This window comes from Ursus americanus, chromosome 13 (genome assembly GCF_024610735.1).
Source record: "Ursus americanus isolate L20-20 chromosome 13, mUrsAme1.1.p, whole genome shotgun sequence".
Lineage (NCBI taxonomy): Eukaryota > Metazoa > Chordata > Mammalia > Carnivora > Ursidae > Ursus > Ursus americanus.
In genome coordinates, this window is record NC_142139.1 from 33,601,299 (window position 1) to 33,619,390 (window position 18,092).

Sequence of the window (18,092 nt, forward strand, 5' to 3'; positions counted from 1 at the left end):
AATTAATTATTCTGTTTACACCGAAGTGCATTGCTCAGATTCAGAGCTCAACAATATGTATGATCCCTTACCCGATATAAATAAGAGTTTAATATCAGTTCTATCTCTGGGTGAAAATAAATAGCTCTGAAAAGTCGATCATTCTCATTTTCTTTCACACTTGGCCTGTAATAGTTGTTTTATGTCATTCCTGTCAGAGCTCTGATACAAAGTTGGATTTTATGTTACAGCTCAGCTCTCAGCTTTTACTGAAAGCTAAATGAGAGATGCCTTTGCCAGCAATTCAGAATTCTGAATTGTCAGTCTTCCTTGATTTTAGTTTGCCCCTCACCCACCAGCCTGTGGTAGACTCATGCATGGACTTTGGAGTTAGACAGATTGTGGCTTGAAACTTTGCTCAGCCCCTTATATTTTTATATGGCCAGGTCACTTTTGAAGCTACTTCTTTGCCCCATCAGTAGAATGGGAATAATCAATGTACCAACCCCACAGAGTTGTGAGACATAAATGAGGTAACATTAGTGGTGAATCTAACTCAGGGTCTGTTACCAGGAAGGTGCTCCATGAAAAGCCGCCATTTTTTATGACATTGCTGTTGGTGTGATAAAGGGTTTTTTTCAAGTCTCATCACAGTTGCTACAGGTCCTCCTTCTTGAGGATGGAGCAACCAGCCGGAGGACTCTGAAAGCCAATGAGCTCTAGTACTGAGATGGGCTCAGGTGGTGCGGTCATCGCTGTCGGGTTTAATAACCATCAAAAAGAGTGACTCACTTCTGAGAAAAAGTGACTTATAGCTCCAAGGCCCTCAAAGACTGTTACCAGTAGACACTGTCCTCTGATGTGCTTGTCTAATTATATGTTAGCTGTAATTAAACACCTTAAATCTGATCATTTCTACTTAAGAATATAAATGGACCAAAGTATTTTTTTTCAATATACAACACTTCCCAACTTTTATTAGTTCATAATAATAAAATTCAAGGGAAAAATCATAGCCTTCACAGAAAAGTGTATACATACCACCAGGGATATCTTACACAGCCAATTGATGGGGTTTAAAAAGACTGAAGGATTGTGAAGAAAACTTTCTTTTTTTTTGTTATTTTTTATTTTATTTATTTATTTATTATTTTTTATAATAATATTTTTTATTATATTATGTTAGTCACCATACAGTACATCCCTAGTTTTGATGTAAAGTTCCATGATTCATTACTTGCGTATAACACCCAGTGCACCATGTAATACGTGCCCTCCTTCACCAGCCTATCCCATTCCCCCCCACCCCGAAGCCCTCAGTTTGTTTCCCAGAGTCCATAGTCTCTTGTGGATCATTCCCCCTTCCGTTTACTCTCCCTTTCTTCTTCCCTTTCTTCTCTTACCGATCTTCCGACTTCTTATGTTCCATAAATGAGTGAAGCCATATGATAATTGTCTTTCTCTGCTTGACTTATTTCGCTTAGCATTATCTCCTCCAGTCCCGTCCATGTTGCTGCAAATGTTATGTTATTGTTCTTTCTGATGGCTGAGTAATATTCCATTGTATATATGGACCACATCTTCTTAATCCAGTCATCTGTTGAAGGGCATCTCGGCTCCTTCCATGATTTAGCTATTGTGGACAATGCTGCTATGAACATTGGGGAGCATATGGCCCTTCTCTTCACTACGTCTGTATCTCTGGGGTAAATATCCAGTAGTGCAATTGCTGGATCATAGGGTAGCTCAGTTAAAATAATAGATTTGAAGATCATTTGTAGCTTTTTTCTCCTAATATGAATGCTTTTAGCAGGATGGTAAATTACAAGCCATATCAAATCATGTTACGGCAGATAATCAATCTGGTTGCGTTTGTAGCTACTCCTGGGAAGGTAGTCTTGTTGGAGCTATTCCTCCCAGCTGTTTGGTCAGTTGGTCTTCTGGTGGGGTTTGGTCAGCAGGTAGGGAGCTGGGCCTCACCTGTCTTGTTACCATTTGTTCTGTTGGCCCTGTGTGACAGAAGTAGACACAGAACCCTGGCCCTTGTTGACATCGCCAATGTACACCCACTGCCTGTTGATGGACTCCTTCCACAAGGTCACCTTATTGTCTTACCTGAGGCAGCCAGGATGTTGGCTCTGATGGACCAGCTCACATGCCACACAATATCATTGAACTGGTGCAGCAGTTTGGGTGACCGCGTATTGCTTGAGGTGTCATCACAGGTCCAAATGAACACACAGCTGTCCTCATTGAACAGCTGGCAATGGTGCTGGTGGGCGGCCAATGGAGAGGGCCCAGGCCACATCTCAAACCCAGTCACTGTGCACTTCTAACTTCTGTTCCTCCTCCTACTGGCTGTCCTCCTCCTCCTTCCACAGTTTGATGAGGTTGTCACAGACACCTGATGCAAACCTCTTGATGTAGTTGGGCTTCTGCCCCAATGGCTGCTCTATGAGCCTTCTAGGTACAATAGGAGGGGTCCAACTGACAGCATTGCAGCCAATAATGGGAGCATCATTGATCTTCTTCACTTCCCACTGGACTTCTCCACTGTACGTCAGCAGGGAGATGGCCCCATTCGAGGTCCCACAGGCCAGGATTAGACTGTAGTCATGGGGAGCCCAGCAATAGAGTTCACTAAGAAGTTGTGGCCTGTGTGCCTGTGCATCTTTCCTGAGGTGCCATTTTCCTCTTTCTAGATAATGACTTTCTGATCATAGGAGTAGGATGCCAGGATGTTGCTATACATGGAGTGGGCCAGGCTACTGCCACACAGCACCCTTATGACCCCTGAGGCTGGTGATGAGGATGTGCCCTCCATGGGGTACACTGAAGATTTTAACGGACCTGCCTGATGAGCAGGTTGCCAGGCGGGTGCCATAGTAGTCCATCTGAGCATCGTGAATCATGTCCTCATGGGAGGTGTGCACAGTGTTAATTACTGACACCATGGCAGTGATGGCAGCAGCTCCTGGTGGTGCCCCCAAAAAGCTTCTACAGAGCAGAAATTTTTAATTCTAGTGAAGTCCAGCTTATCAATTATTTTTTTCATGGATTAAACCTATGGTGTTGTATTTACAAAGTCATTACCATATCCAAATTCATTTAAGTTTTCTAGGAATTTCACAGATTCCATTATATATATACATATAATATATATTAAATATAATATTATATATATATATGCTTTATTTTGAGTTATTTTTTGTGAAAAGTGTAAGTTCTATATTTAGATTCATTTTTGTTTTTCATGTCTATGTCCAGTTGTTTGAGTACTATTTGTTGAAAAGACTATTTTTTTCCCATCATTTGCTCTTTTGCCAAAGATCAATTGACTATATTTATGTGGGTCTAGTCTATTTCTAGGCTCTCTATTCTATACCATTGATCTATGTGTCTATTCTTTCACCAAAACTACTCTGTATTGTCTACTAAAACTTTATAATAAATCGTGAAATCTGGTACTGTCAGTCTTCCACCCTGTTCTTCTCCTTCAATATTGTGTTGTCTATTCTGGGTCTTTCGCCTCTCCTTATAAACTTTAGAATCAGCTTGTCAATATTCATAAAATAACTTGCTAGAAACTTTATTGGGATCACATTGAATCTTCAGATAAAGTTGGAAAGAACTGACATCTTGAAAATATATTGTCTTCCTATCCATTAATGTGGAATATCTCTCCATTTATTTAGTTCCTAAATTTCATTCATCAGAGTTTTATAGTTTTCTTTCTATGGATCTTACACATATTTTGTTAGATATACACCTAAGTTTTTAATTTTCTTAGGTGCTAATGTAAATGGTATTGTGTTTTTAATTTAAAGTTCCACTTGTTCATTGCTGGTATAGAGTAAAGCAATCGACTTTTGTATATTAAACTTGCACCCTGCATCCTTAATATAATTGCTTATTCGTTCCAGGAGTATTTTAGTCCATTCTTTGGGATTTTCTACATAGATGTTTTCCTTTTATTTTTAGTGTGTAAGTTTCAGGTCATTATTTACTTATTTGCTGTAGATAATCATATTAATTGTATATTTTAGTGTTGGTAAGAACTTATCTACAAACTTAAAATGCTTTTTAAATCCTAATTGATTTCTAGATGTTCAAATGAGAAGACAACATTTCTGTATCATCAGAAAAAATTTAGGAAAAATAAATTAATAAAATAATAAATATTATATATGTCATAATATAGTGTCATATGTATAGTATTAAAAGGCTATACACAGGGGCGCCTGGGTGGCACAGCGGTTAAGCATCTGCCTTCGGCTCAGGGCATGATCCTGGCGTTATGGGATCGAGCCCCACATCAGGCTCCTCCGCTATGAGCCTGCTTCTTCCTCTCCCACTCCCCCTGCTTGTGTTCCCTCTCTCGCTGGCTCTCTCTATCTCTGTCAAATAAATAAATAAAATCTTAAAAAAAAAAAATAAAAAAAAATAAAAGGCTATACACAAAAATATTAATATGATAATGTGATCTCTTTGTGGAAATGCTATATGTAATTTTCTTTGTTTTTGCTTATCTGAATTTTTTTAAAGATTTTGTTTTTTTAAAGTAATTTCTATACACAACAAGGGGCTCAAACTTAAAACCCTGAGATCAAGAGTCACACACGGCACCAACTGAGCCAGCCAGGCACTCCTATATGAATTTATCTATATTTCTATCTTTGAAATATGTAAAAGAGAATAAAAGTCACTATCAATCAAAAGCAAGTCAATTTTACAGATGCGTAAAATACAGTTGACCCTTCAGCAACATAAGGATGGGGGCGCTGACCCACCATGCAGTTGAAAATCCACATATGACTTTTGATTTTCCAAAAACTTAACTACTAATAGCTTACCGTTGACGGGAGGCTTTACTGATAACATAAATAGTCAATTAACACATATTTTGTCCATTATGTGTATTATATGTTATATTTGTACATAGAGTAAGCTAGAGAAAATAAAATGTTATTAAAATCATAGGAAGAAAAAAAATACATTTATAGTCTTACACCGTGAAAAAAGTCCGAGTATAAGTGGATCCACACAGTTTATACCTGTGCTGTTCAAGGGTCAGCTATACATATCTTCTTCCATAGAAAGGCAAAGAATTGTAAATGAATGTTTAGTGATATAAGAAGTAACAAATAGGATGTGTCTTTTGTCCAGAAGATCTATGGCATTAATTCACAAATACAGATGTAAAAAATGAAACAAATAAATCACTCGGAATTTCCACAAAATGTTGCTGAAGTAAATATGCTACCAAGAGTAATTTTTTTTTAAATATCCCATTCATTTATTTGACAGAGAGAGAGACAGCCAGCGAGAGAGGAACACAAGGAAGGGGAGTGGGAGAGGGAGAAGCAGGCTCCCATCAGAGCAGGGAGCCGGATGTGGGGCTCAATCCCAGGACCATGGGATCACGCCCTAAGCCAAAGGCAGACGCTTAATGACTGAGCCACCCAGGCGCCCCACTATCAAGAATAAATTTAAATAAGCTGCATGCAGGATGTCTTTTAAAGAGGGTCTCTGGGTGGCTCAGTCGGTCAAGTGTCCAACTCTTGGTTTTAGCTCAGGTCATGGGTTGTGAGATCGAGCCCTGCGTCGGGCTCCGTGCTCAGTGCAGAGTCCACTTGAGATTCTCTCTCTCCCTCTCCCTCTGCCCCTCCCCTTGTGCATGCACTCTCTCTCTCTTTCTCTCTCAAATAAATAAATAAATCTTTTAAAAAATGAGTGGCTGAGGTGTTCATATTTTGCTATTCTGACAGCATTACAACACAAATTTAGTTTTGTAGAGTGACTCTCTGGGAAGTTATTTGGGTGGTGTCCTGAGGGATAGGACAGTGGATTTGGAGTCAGTGGACCCAGATCTGACTCAGGTACCAGCTGTGTCATTGAAAAAGTCATTCACGCTTTCAGAAACTGAGTCTTCTCATCAGTAAAACTGGCATCACAATTCTATGACCTTTGCATGATTTTTGTCAGTATCAAACCAAATGAAATAATATGTGCAGTGCTTTGTGACCCATAGCACTCTATGCAAATGCTGGCTATCAGTATTCTGAAGATGAGTATTATAACCAATGTTACACAAATTATAGAAATGTAACAGAAGTCATTGTCCTGGAAATGCTAACTCTTGATGCTGGAGTCCTAATTATGCTAGGGTGTACCTTTTGCGCATTCTTAATTTCTGCTCTGATCTTAATTAATGAATACCAGTGGAGGTACATTAGATTTCTGGCAGACAGTGAAATTGGAGGTTTAGGAAAACTCTGAACAATGGCAGTGTAACTAGGATATAGTTTTACAAATTCCAACTTTCATTCATTCAGTATTTACCACTGAAATCTATTGCTTGTGGTGTTTCAAGTCTTGTGGCCAGAGCAGTGAATAAAACAAAGTACCTGCTGAAATGGAGCTTACAATCTAATGAGGGGCGAGGTGTGGTCCATAACACTGTAGAAAATGAATATCTACTAGGTGAGTAATGGCTCTATGATAGAGTAGTAAGTGTAAGAAGGGCTATGAAGAACAATAAAGCAGAATAAGGGAGGAATGCTACAGGTCAGGTGTCCAGGAAACAGAACCTGGGATGGAGATTAAATGCAGAAAGTTTACTGAAAGGATCAAACACTTGTCAGAGAAGGATATGAAGCAGAATTGGGTGGAGGGAGAAGTTGGGCTATAAAGTAGATACAACTAGGCCTCTGCCAACCCTCTGGGAAGCCATTCGGGCCTCTAGAGTAGTGTTGAATTGTGGCAAAGGAGTGCCGGGTCTTTATGCTCCTGTAATGACCAGAGAGTGGTTGCAAGCTGTCCCCTGGGAAGGGGGTGTGGTCTTGTGAGGTGGCTTTCTTCTGCCCTGGGCAATTCCCAGAGAGGGCCAATAGCAGTTCTCAGCCAGCAGCACTGTGTTCATTACAAGGTGTGCACGGTCAGGGGTGAGAAGGAAGGGATTGCTCATTTTATAAAAGATGATCAGAGAAGTTCTCCTAAAACTTTTTTGAGAGTACATTTGAAGGACATGAAAGAAAAACCAACTAGACATCTGGGGGAAGAGGATTCCTAGGGAAAATAATTTTGACCTTCAGTTTTAGATTTTTCTCAATGCAATTTCTATGCTCATCTATTGCTTTTCTACTCACATTCTATTATAGACAGTAATAATAATAACAAAAGCAGTATCATTATTCAACATGTAATTGCAAGCTTTACTTTTAGAAGCTGATATGAATGTCTTTCATAAAATTTTACTAGAGTATTAATAAACCAATCCACTTATTCGTTCAGTTACTGAGTATCTGTAAGTGCTCAATGTATGGCCCTTACTACATGGGGTGCTATGGGTACAATGGTGATGGGTGAATCAGTCCCTGATTTCAAGGCTGCTGACTTGGGAAGACAACTGAAACAGGCTATTTAAACACAAGATAGGGAGTGGCCTGGTGGGGTTAAGCACAGGAAGGGAAGGTGCAAAAAACACATGATTAAACTAAACCATGATGAAACCAACATACGAATAGACGGGATAAGATAGATAACTAAAGCAAAGTCAAAATGAAGCTTTCTTTGAATTGGGGCAGAATGCTGTGTTCACAACAAAGCTGGTCACAATCGGTGAGGTAAGTGACTCTGGAAGGAAAACCACGCTTTGCTCACTTTTTAAGTTGTAGGATGGATTAAATCCACAAGGGTCTAGAAAGATCAGCCATCTATGCAGAAAACACACATTTCTATGGCAAATCGGTTGTGTGAGAGGTTTTCATTGCGAAAGATGGGCTCTGAGCATAAAAGAGACCTGGTAAAACTTGGCTCAAGGAGTAAGCTGGCATCTCTTACCAGAGTGGCCGTAAATTTGAATAGAAGTGTACTGGTCAGAAGATAGAATGAGTTTTGAACAAGTTAGTTGTTTTGAAAAAACAACATTGAGTATGTTAAATATTCTTAGGAGATGGGATCTGCTAATTGCTCTAGCAAATTTTATAGGTCCTAAGAAAGTGTTTGAAACTTTCCTGTCAGTCATTCCACCACCTATTTATTGAATGATGTCCCTCTTCTACTTACTAGTCTAGGCACATAGAGACCTATGCAGTCATTGCTCTCAGGAAACTTATAGCCTGATGTCTGTGGGGCTATGGGCGGTTTATGATAAAGTAGTAAGCCAGTGTTATAAGATCTTGTGAGATATTCCTATTCTCTCATAATCGGCATCCATGCAAACCAAGAAAGACTGAGTACCACCTCATTTTAAGAACCACTGAGCTGCTGCTCACTGCTGGGGCCCAACCACCTCACAAGGGTTTCTTACACTTTACAGAGCCAGACTTTCTACAGGCCAGGTCCATACAAGGTGAGCAATGTGGAGGGAAGAAACTCACTGGGGGTTCCTTGTCAGTGACCTGGTAGGGAATGTATGGAGGAAGAAAGAAGGGTGCTCTCCGTTCCCAGATTGTAAGTGGGGAAGGGAAAGGGAAGCTCTGAAAGAAAAGCTTATAAATACTGGGGATGCCTGCAAGAAGATGGGAGGGACTGGCATTTTGCTTGTTGTTGGAAGGCTCTTTGGGCAGCATTTTGCTAACATGTCCCTATTTCTACATAAGTAGAGGAAAGACTATTGGAATGGGACAACAGGGCTTAGAGAAGGGCAGTGATTGAGAAGCTGAACTCTATCCATTTGGTGTGTACAGATGCCAGAGTATCCAATGGATCAAGTGGAAAGTGGCCAAAGAATTATCTTGCTAGTATCTCACACAAAAAGATGGCCCCCTAAGCAAGAGGACACTAGGAGGAAGAGCCTTGGGATAGGAATTTGCAGATGGGACTTGAGCAAGAATGGAAGAGGCAGCTGGTGTCTAGGTCTTCTGAGATTCAGCCATACCTTTGAGGGATCCAGCATTGGACTCTGACTCCCAGAGCCCATTGATGGTGTTTGTGGAAGCCGGGTCAGCAGCTGCAACCATCAAGCAGAGAACAGAACCTGGAACAGTTAAGTACAATGATGTCCCTTCCCCGCTTTTCATTCTCCACTTCTAACCCTCAGGAAGCTAAAACTAGAAGGGACAGGGTAGCCACAGAGCTTTGAGTTGGATGGAGATTAGCATATTGAAATTGAAATAGTTTTAATAACGAAAGAGACTAGAAAGTTTATCTCTCTCAGATGTCTAGAAGTACTAGGAACTGTATATTCCATATAGCATAAGTGAATAAAAGATTGAATTTTTTTTACCCTATGAATTGGGAATTGCCAATAACCAGGTATGCAAAGAAAGAGGACAGTCCTAGAAACTGGATGCTATGAAGAAAATAAAGGGAAAAAATGAGATAGAATTTAATGGGGGAAGGAGAGAGGTAGGCTGCCAAAGCTTTGCCTTGGGTAGGCAGGGGAGATCTATTTCATTCAACAATATTGTATTGTTTTTCAGTCCATTCACTATTCCCAGCTTTGGGGATATAGTAATAAACAAAGCAGACAAAAGGTAAAATCATCAATAATCTTCTTGGAAGGTGTGAGACAGGAATGATATGAAGAAGGTAACCAAGCAAAGATATGAGAATAAATGAGAACAAGAAAGAAAGAAGCATAGGGTGTTGGAGTTTCAAGAGAAAAGGTCAGTGGCTGGAGCCTATGAATAAGGAGAGATTTGGAGAAGGTGTTGGGGGTGGGGGGGAAGAAGGTCGGCATAAGGACAGGTGAGATCCAGAAGAGCGTGCTGAAGAGTGGGGATTTTGCTCTGGTGCAATGGGAAGCCCATTGGAGATTTTTAGATCAGGAAATAGATATTTATATTTTAATTTCTGTCTTAAGTTTTTAGAAAAATTCCTCTGATTGCTTTGTGGTAGAGGGAGAGTAGGAAATAGAAGAGGTAGGGAAATAACATGTGGGCTCTCACTGTGTTCCCAACGATCTCATCTATTCTTTGTAGTAAGAATAAACGATGTTGGTCACTTTGCAGTGCTCCCTTTTCTTCATTTCAAAATACTCAGGGATGGAGGTACTTTGATCTGAGAAAATTAATATGTTCAGCACTTTTGTACTTTAGTAGGCCTAGAAAGAATTTAATTGATTTAGGTTAAGTAAGACTTACATTAAACTGATTGCTTTTGATTTAATATTATCTTTCATCTGAGAATGGAAATTATTTTCACATGGTTGGCAATATTGGAAATAATTACTCAACTTCAGTTGATAGATGGTCTGAAAATTACTTTATTAGCTTTCCTCAGAGCACATCTTATTACAAATAACACTACCCACATGAGAGAAGAGCCAGGAGAAGGGTCAAGGACATCCTATGAGTGACTTAAGTAGAGGCTGAAATAATGTGTTCTCCTAATATATGATGCAGTGACAGCATTTAGCAAAACCATCTGGAAGAGACCCAAACTGAGACAACAATCCCAGTTAATAAGCTTCACTGAGTGATGTTCATCAACTGATAATGTGAACTCAGGTTGAACTCTAGTCATAAAACTTGGAAAGAGGGAAGTTTGAGAAATTGTATGTTCTTCATTGCGAAATGACTGGCCTGAGCATAAGATCAATTCTAACAAACTGAGGGCTTCAGAGGGGAGGGGGGTGGGGGAATGGGATAGACTGGTGATGGGTAGTAAGGAGGGCACGTATTGCATGGTGCACTGGGTGTTATACGCAACTAATGAATCATCAAACTTTGCATCAGAAACCAGGGATGTACTGTATGGTGACTAACATAATATAATAAAAAAACATTATAAAAAAATAGAAAAATTATAACAATATACTGTAATTTAAAAAAAAAAGGATGACTCTAGGGGGCAGATAATTTCAAGGCCAACCTCAAAAAAATAGAAACCACTCAGCACCTGTTGATCATCTCAAATTCTATTTCCAAACCCATCTATGCTAAAGAACTTTTTGGATACCCACTGCAGGACTGAGAACATCACATCAAAAATTAAATTGGCTAATTGAATTTAAATTTAAAAAAATGAAAAAGTTAATGATTTTTACTTACTTTTCCTTTGAAGATATAATACAGGCTTATTATAAAAAATTTGGAAGTTAGGCAAATGTAAAAAAGAGAAAAACTAAAATTCACTATAAATACAGGTCCCTAAACACACACACACACACACACACACACACACACACACACACACACACACAATGAGCTCTTACTACAGGACCCATCTGTAATCTTTCAAACATGCAACAAACCCCATTCCTTGTCATTAAATCTAACAGGTATCAGCATAATGTGACTGTTAAGTCATGTCCTGAGATTTCCAAAATGCTCCAGAACAGACATTCTAAGCAGTCACTTTGGGAGTTCACAGGACACATTGATTCAAATGCTGATACTGAGCCCCACAGCTTTGTGACAGTCTCCTTACTGTCCTTCAAGGGAAGGCCTGTGACACATGGCCAGGGCCCTGCCATTCCCTGTCTTTTAGGATTGGAGAAATGGAACCTCAGACATCCCTTACCCTCACCCCTGGGGCAAGGCTGTCATGGCATGTCTGGTGTGAGGGACGGGGAGGGGGAGGACTACACGTTGTGACACGAGACCCTTGGGTTCTAACTTTGTGTCATAGGCATGAGGGTGTCATGTAGCCCCTGAGAGATTTCTGACTCAGGATCTGCACCATCCTTGAGATGACAGGAACTCTCCAGGGGTCATTTGGAAGTCAGGCCCTCCTCTGTGTGTTCCTACCCTATGCCTGTCATCCTCTTTACTGTTGAGAGAACTAAACTCCAGGCAGGTGAATTATAATTGAGATCACTTCATACCAATAGAAGCCTTTCAAAAAACCCTGCCTTACAGACAAAGATTTGAAGTACACTCTGTCCCTGCCCTCAAGGAGCTCACAGAATAATAAATTGTTCTTTTGCTTTGTTTTTAACTACAGTGTCGTTTCAGCAGCCAGGCACCTGTGGTACTTGACTAAATCCCATTTTTCTGCCACATTCCTTTGCCATCCGTCACGTGTTATTTCATTTGTGTCTAGACCGCCATGCAGTGAGAATGCAGGCTGAAGTCTCCCTCTGCCTTCTGCACGTTCTCTGCTCTTGGCTTTGTTCACACCTTCATTCCTTCACACTTAGCCTACTGGGTTTAAAATCTTAAAAATGGACTGAAAAGAACAAATTATCAAGGTAATACATGAACATTTTTAACAAATGTTTTTTCATGAACTTATAATAAAAATCACGATAGCTGACATTAATTGATCACTAGCATTGCACTGGGCACTATTCTAAATGTTGTATATATAAACTCTTCTTGAGAAGATACTACTGTGATTATCAACCCTATTTTGCAAATAAGAGTAATCGAGGCACAGAGAGATTAAACAGCATAGGCAAGGCCTCACAACTAGTACATGGTAGAGCTTGGATTTGAACCTACATGTCCTGGCTGTAAGAACAGTATTTTTAACCATTATGCTCTTCAGCAACAATTCTTTGTCCCAGCCTCTCCCCACGACTCATTTCAGACCCTAGAAATAAACACTCACACAGGCAGTCTTGTTATTCTCTAGGTAGCTTATTCAGGTGTTTTGAGGGGAAATCCTATTGCACAAATCACATTTCCTCTTCCTTTCCAATTCATCAGTTACCTCTTTCATTTGTTTTCCGTTTTCCAGATCTTTACTGAAATATTCATCTGTTGTTATTCTTTCTTCTGCCCGTTCAGTTTTGTTTCTTACCCTTTACTATTATTAGATGGAGGCTTAGAAAAGAGGAAATATACACGTACATGTTCGCTGTACCATCTTGAATGAAAAGTCTATTTCGACATGACCTAGAGAGGTGCGATTGGCATTAGGGTTCCTCGGGTGTATGTTGTGCCCCACCCTCAGCCTGCTCTCCCCAACTTGACTCCTACTTTAAGGCTTCGTATTTTTCTGACTCAGGGCATTTACTTCCCATCTCCAACCCCTTCAGTCTTTCTGGAAACTTGCCGCTGAACGTGACCTTTCTCCTTCATCTCAATTCCTGGAACATTTGTGGTGCTTCGCTGGTGAGGTGCATCATGATTTCTCCTTTATCACAATCATTTCTATGCATAATTTCATTTCCATGTTGCACAGAAACTTCTAATGAGTCGTTGCAAAATCCTTTTGTACTGGAAAAACCTGGGCTTGAAATCAGGTGCGGTTGTACTCAAGTAATAATTACAAGAGTAAGAAAGATTTAAATTTACAAATTCTCCACAGCTGCAGGAAAGAAAAAGCACTTGACAGGATTCAATAACTGCTTATGATGAAAAAAATATCCCCTAGCAACTAGGAAAGAGCTTTCTTAAACTATAATGGTTATGGACGAAAAACTTACAGGCAACATTATTCTTAACAGACACAACAGTTCAGACATATTCCCTTTAGAAAAAGAGGAAGAAGGATGCCAAGTACCACTGCCCTTGTATAACATATTACTGAAGATAGTGGCTGAAACAACAAGTCTTAGCTTCCATGACCTTTAATTGTGGTCATGCAACTAACTCTGGCCAATGGCACACGAGTGAAGGTTACCATTTATCCCACTTGTCAGTCTGGCCCTGAAAACCTCACGTGAGCGACCCTCCATTCTTTGCCCCTGGTAGGTAATAGGGAAGATGACTTTGCAGACCAAGAGGAACTGTAAGCCTAGAACCCTGAATGAATATATGGAGCAGAAATCACTTCCCATCCCCTCTCAGATTCACACTGGACAGGTATATGAGCAAAATTACCAACTTTAATTGTGCTGAGCCCTAAAATTTTGCTCTTACTTATTATAGCATTTAGCTTGTCTAATACATAAATAAGGATGCTACCACAGCAAAACCCTGAAATATTGGGTTAGTATCTGGGTATCGGGAAACAAAGAATGAGATATTACTTCAGGAAAGAGGATTATTCGTGCTATGTTGATGTAAGTTATTTGGTGAGTGCTGTCTACAGTAACTTGGAAGGGATACTAAGTGCCATCTGCAACTACAGTTTAGGAGAATGGTCGGAAAGAGCCCAAGTTTTAGTGTTTGTTCATTGTTACAGCTTTTAACAATATTATAACAAAAAATGAGTTTAGGAAATAATTGGATGATTTTCAAGAAGAAATTAAGAATCTCAGAGTATTGGGGAAAGCAAATGCTTCTGTGGGCCTAAAACAGAAGAGATAAGACAGAAAAAGACATCAATGTTTCTCATTAACCAGAAGAACTCAGCCCTAGGGCTGAGACCACATCAAGAATATTGGTTTTCATTATAGCCCATTATTTAAGATGCCTCAAAGAAGCTGTCATTAAGTTAGAGGCAAGGATTAATGCAAGTACACAAAGAAATGAAAAGATTTAAAATTTTGTCTTGGAAATAACTCTGGATGTAGTTACAGGCAAATGGAGCTGACTGAAAGCAAATTGACCAGAAGCCACTTAATTTTTTTTTAAGATTTTATTTATTTGACAGAGATAGAGACAGCCAGCGAGAGAGGGAACACAAGCAGGGGAAGTGGGAGAGGAAGAAGCAGGCTTCTAGCGGAGGAGCCTGATGTGGGGCTCGATCCCAGAACGCTGGGATCACGCCCTGAGCCGAAGGCAGACACTTAACCGCTGTGCCACCCAGGTGCCCCCAGAAGTCACTTAATTTTCTAAGGGGGATTTGTGTTGCCAAAGTAAGTGTGAGCCTGGCTTGAAAAAGCTTTTGCCTATTTCTCTATAAAACAACTCTAGTGCCATTAGAAAATGTGTAACCAAATTTGTATAGCTCATAAGCAGGCTCAGCACTCACTTCAAATATGGCAATGAAATTTAAGGATCAAGAGGAACTTACGATGTGCAAAGCCAAGTGCAAAGTGCATTGCCACAGAGAACAACAGATACTTCCATATCCAGGAGTCTTCACAGTGTTTGGCCCTCAGATTCTCTCAGTGTCGTGGATCAGTGCCTGATGTGTGTTTCAATTCATCTCTTTTTTGGATGGTAATGTTTGTTACAGATATCCTAGCTCACCATGGTGTACTGGGGATAGCAGTGGGCAGAAAACTTGCCTTTTTATTGACTGTCTGATGATGAGGAACTGCATTTCAACCTGATGAGAAAACTGGACATCACCAAGAGGTCCTGGGCTTTGAGCTACATGCTGTAACAGAGGGGAGGAGAGAGTGTGATACACATGTAGGAATAAGGGCATACGTGAGTATGTCGTGACCAGAGGCATGGGTTGCAGCAGAGACTGCCAGCTGTCCAATAAAATCTATTCTACCTTTATTCCTGGGCACAGGGCTTGACTTTTCCCAGACTCCCTTGAAGGTAGGGGTGGTGGTGTGACTGAATACTAGTTAACAGAACGTGAGTCGAGAAGTGGCCATTCCCCACACTCTTCCTTTTGGTTCTTGATTCATGGGAGGGATGGATTAAACCTCCCATGTGTGCTCCTACTTATTATTTCCCTCTTCCAGAATGGTGACATCCAGGGAAACTTTGGAAACCATGTTTTGACAATGACAAAGATGCCAAAAGCTTAGATCCATGAATGACTGTGTGAAGGATAATCTCGATTCTCCACTGACCTGGAATATTTTTGTACCATTACCTGAACAAAAAAATAAACTTCTTATGTGTCAGCATCATTATGTTTTGGGTCTTAAACGCTCTAGTTAAAGCCACATGCAATCTAGTGGGTGAGATAATGTAGCAGTAATTTCAGGCAGTGACAATTCTTGGGCTTAAATGGAGGGCAGCGAACAACCTGATTAGGTTTAGAATCATGGTCACATCTGGTCCTGAGGATACAGAGAAGTATCTCTCATAGGAAGAGGGCTATCCAAGTGGTCAGCAACCAAATGAAAGAGTTAGGATTCAAGTCCATTTTCCAATCCTAGTAGAAGAACTGTAGGAAAAGCCATTCCTATAAAATCCAAAAATCAGTATGGGTCACTTCAAGAAACTTTTTCATACTACCAGGAAACACAGTACTATTCTCATTTCCAAGTATGTCTACAGAATACTTGAGAAAAAAGGGGGGGGAAATGAATTCTTGGTCTATCCTAGTTTTTTTTCAAGTTTTTTTTTTCTTTTTAAGAGGGTGAGAGAGAGACAGAGAGCACATACGTGCACAGGGGAGGGACAGAGGGAGAGAGAGAGAATCTTAAGCAAGCTCCACACTCAGCACGGTGCCTGACACAGGGCTCAATCTCACGACCCTGAGATCATGACCTGAGCCGAAATCTAGAGTCAGATGCTTAACCAACTAAGACACCCAGGCACCCCTTTGGTCCATCCTAGTTTTGATTTCAAGAAGAGTTACTACACATATATTTAATCATGTATCATTGTGGTGGGCTCTACTCTGAGCACAGTGGAGGAACTATAGCTTGAAGATCCTCTCTGTTGCCTTTGAGACTCTCACGTTTCGCACCGGAAGTAAGAGAAGAGTAAATCATGATAGGAGAGGTCATGCTATATAGCTGTATTAAACAAGAATAAAGGGAGAATGCTGGGAACTTGGACTCCCATATATTGGAAGCTTTGTAACAACCCTGAGGTGAGGAGATCAAAACAAATCATTAAAGATTTTAAACAAATTATGACATGGTTATCATTACATAGAGGATTGTATTTAGCTTTAGAAGTGAAAAAGAACTGTCACATGTCAGGGGAAGTGGGCAACATGACTCCTATACCTTTCGCTCCAATGGTCCAGGGGAAAGAGAGAACGTCTTCTTTCGCTTTCCTTTTGGGTTTTCTTTATAAGCTCCGGTGGGAACCATGGGCACTGCTGAATGGTGTGGCTATCAGATATCTGGGAATAAACATGGTCCTCTAGCAGACTTAGTGTGTGGGAGAGACAGATGCATGCTTTTCTGGCTTCTGTTGTTGGGCTGACACTCTGCTATTGCTTCCTTGGGTTTCTAAGAGGAAGAAGTAGCCTGATTCTTTCAAACAAGGATTTAAATGATGTAGAATTTGTTGAGCTCAGGGAAGATCATATACATACCTACTCCTAACACTGCACCAAACTGATTTATGTCTTACTATGAAAAAATAGTTTCTAAGACTGCGGCACATTAAAAAAAATAGGATTCCATTCCTTTTAAAGCATTCAGACCAAGCGATTTTATTGATGAATTTTTCTGTTTTGCACTTTCTTTGAAACATTTATCCTTCAACATTCATGGACGATTTTTGCCAAGTCACAGCACATTTCGAGCACACCCACAAACGTGTTTCATGAGATAAGGACAATGGCGCGATACCAAGATGTTGCTGGTGCTCAGTTTTAACAGAGAGCTCTAGCTTCAAGATACTCAACAGGATCCTGCAATGTTGGTAACACTTCATTTTAAATTAGTGCCTCTTAACAGCAAGAAAAAAGAAACTATTGAATATTGTTGCACATAATTTTCTGAACTTACTAACTTATGCACTTTTTTTGTTTTGTTTTTTTAGTTAGGAGTAAACATATTGTTTTCTACTTTTTCAAGAATAAACTTAAGGGTTTTGTGAAGATCACACTAAGCATTGAAAAACAATGTCTGGCACATGGTAAATGCTCAACAAATGCTAACATATCATTATCCATGAAGTTTGTGTTTAAAAGAAATTTAAATGGTGAAATATTTATTGGATGCATAATTGTAGTATGGTGTTATGGTAATAAAAAAGAAAAAATATCAAGCTTGTTTCTGCTAAGACCTTAAAATCTAAGACATATACTGCCAATGTTCACATTTATGTAGGTAGCAAAATGAAACAAATCATTGTTATAATCACAACCAGGCCACTTAAGGAGAAGAGAGAGTTTAGGAAGGTTTATGAATCCAGAAACACCCGGAATTAGAAAAGAGAATTCTCTTTTTGAAGAGAATGTGTCTTTATTATTATTATTATTATTATTATTATGTTCAGTTAGCCAGCATATAGTACATCGTAAGTATCTCTTCTTCTCTCACGTGAAGAGAATGGGTTAACATGATCAAAACTTTCTGGGTTTAAAAGTCAGTAGGATCAGTAATTCCAAAAAGAATGGCTATGCCTCCGTCAGTTTAATAGTTGTTTAGGATCTAAAAAATAGTGACTTCTTACTTCGAGGAAATTTTTTGCTGGTAAATTATATACACTGTAACTGACACTTGAGCGTTACACAAT

The 18,092-nt window shown here is 39.8% G+C and overlaps 1 protein-coding gene and 1 pseudogene across 1 annotated transcript in view; both read right to left on the reverse strand.

The window, feature by feature from the left end:
* Window positions 1-1,343: 1,343 nt before the first annotated feature.
* Window positions 1,344-3,059, reverse strand: LOC123793098 (protein SEC13 homolog pseudogene; annotated as a pseudogene).
* A 9,192-nt stretch (window positions 3,060-12,251) lies between these two features.
* GYPA (glycophorin A (MNS blood group)) overlaps window positions 12,252-18,092 on the reverse strand; it is a 56,049-nt gene continuing 50,208 nt past the window's right edge. The window contains exon 8 of the mRNA XM_045798905.2: window positions 12,252-15,084. The gene's annotated coding sequence lies outside the window, so the exon portion shown is untranslated. The remainder of the gene's footprint in view (window positions 15,085-18,092) is intronic.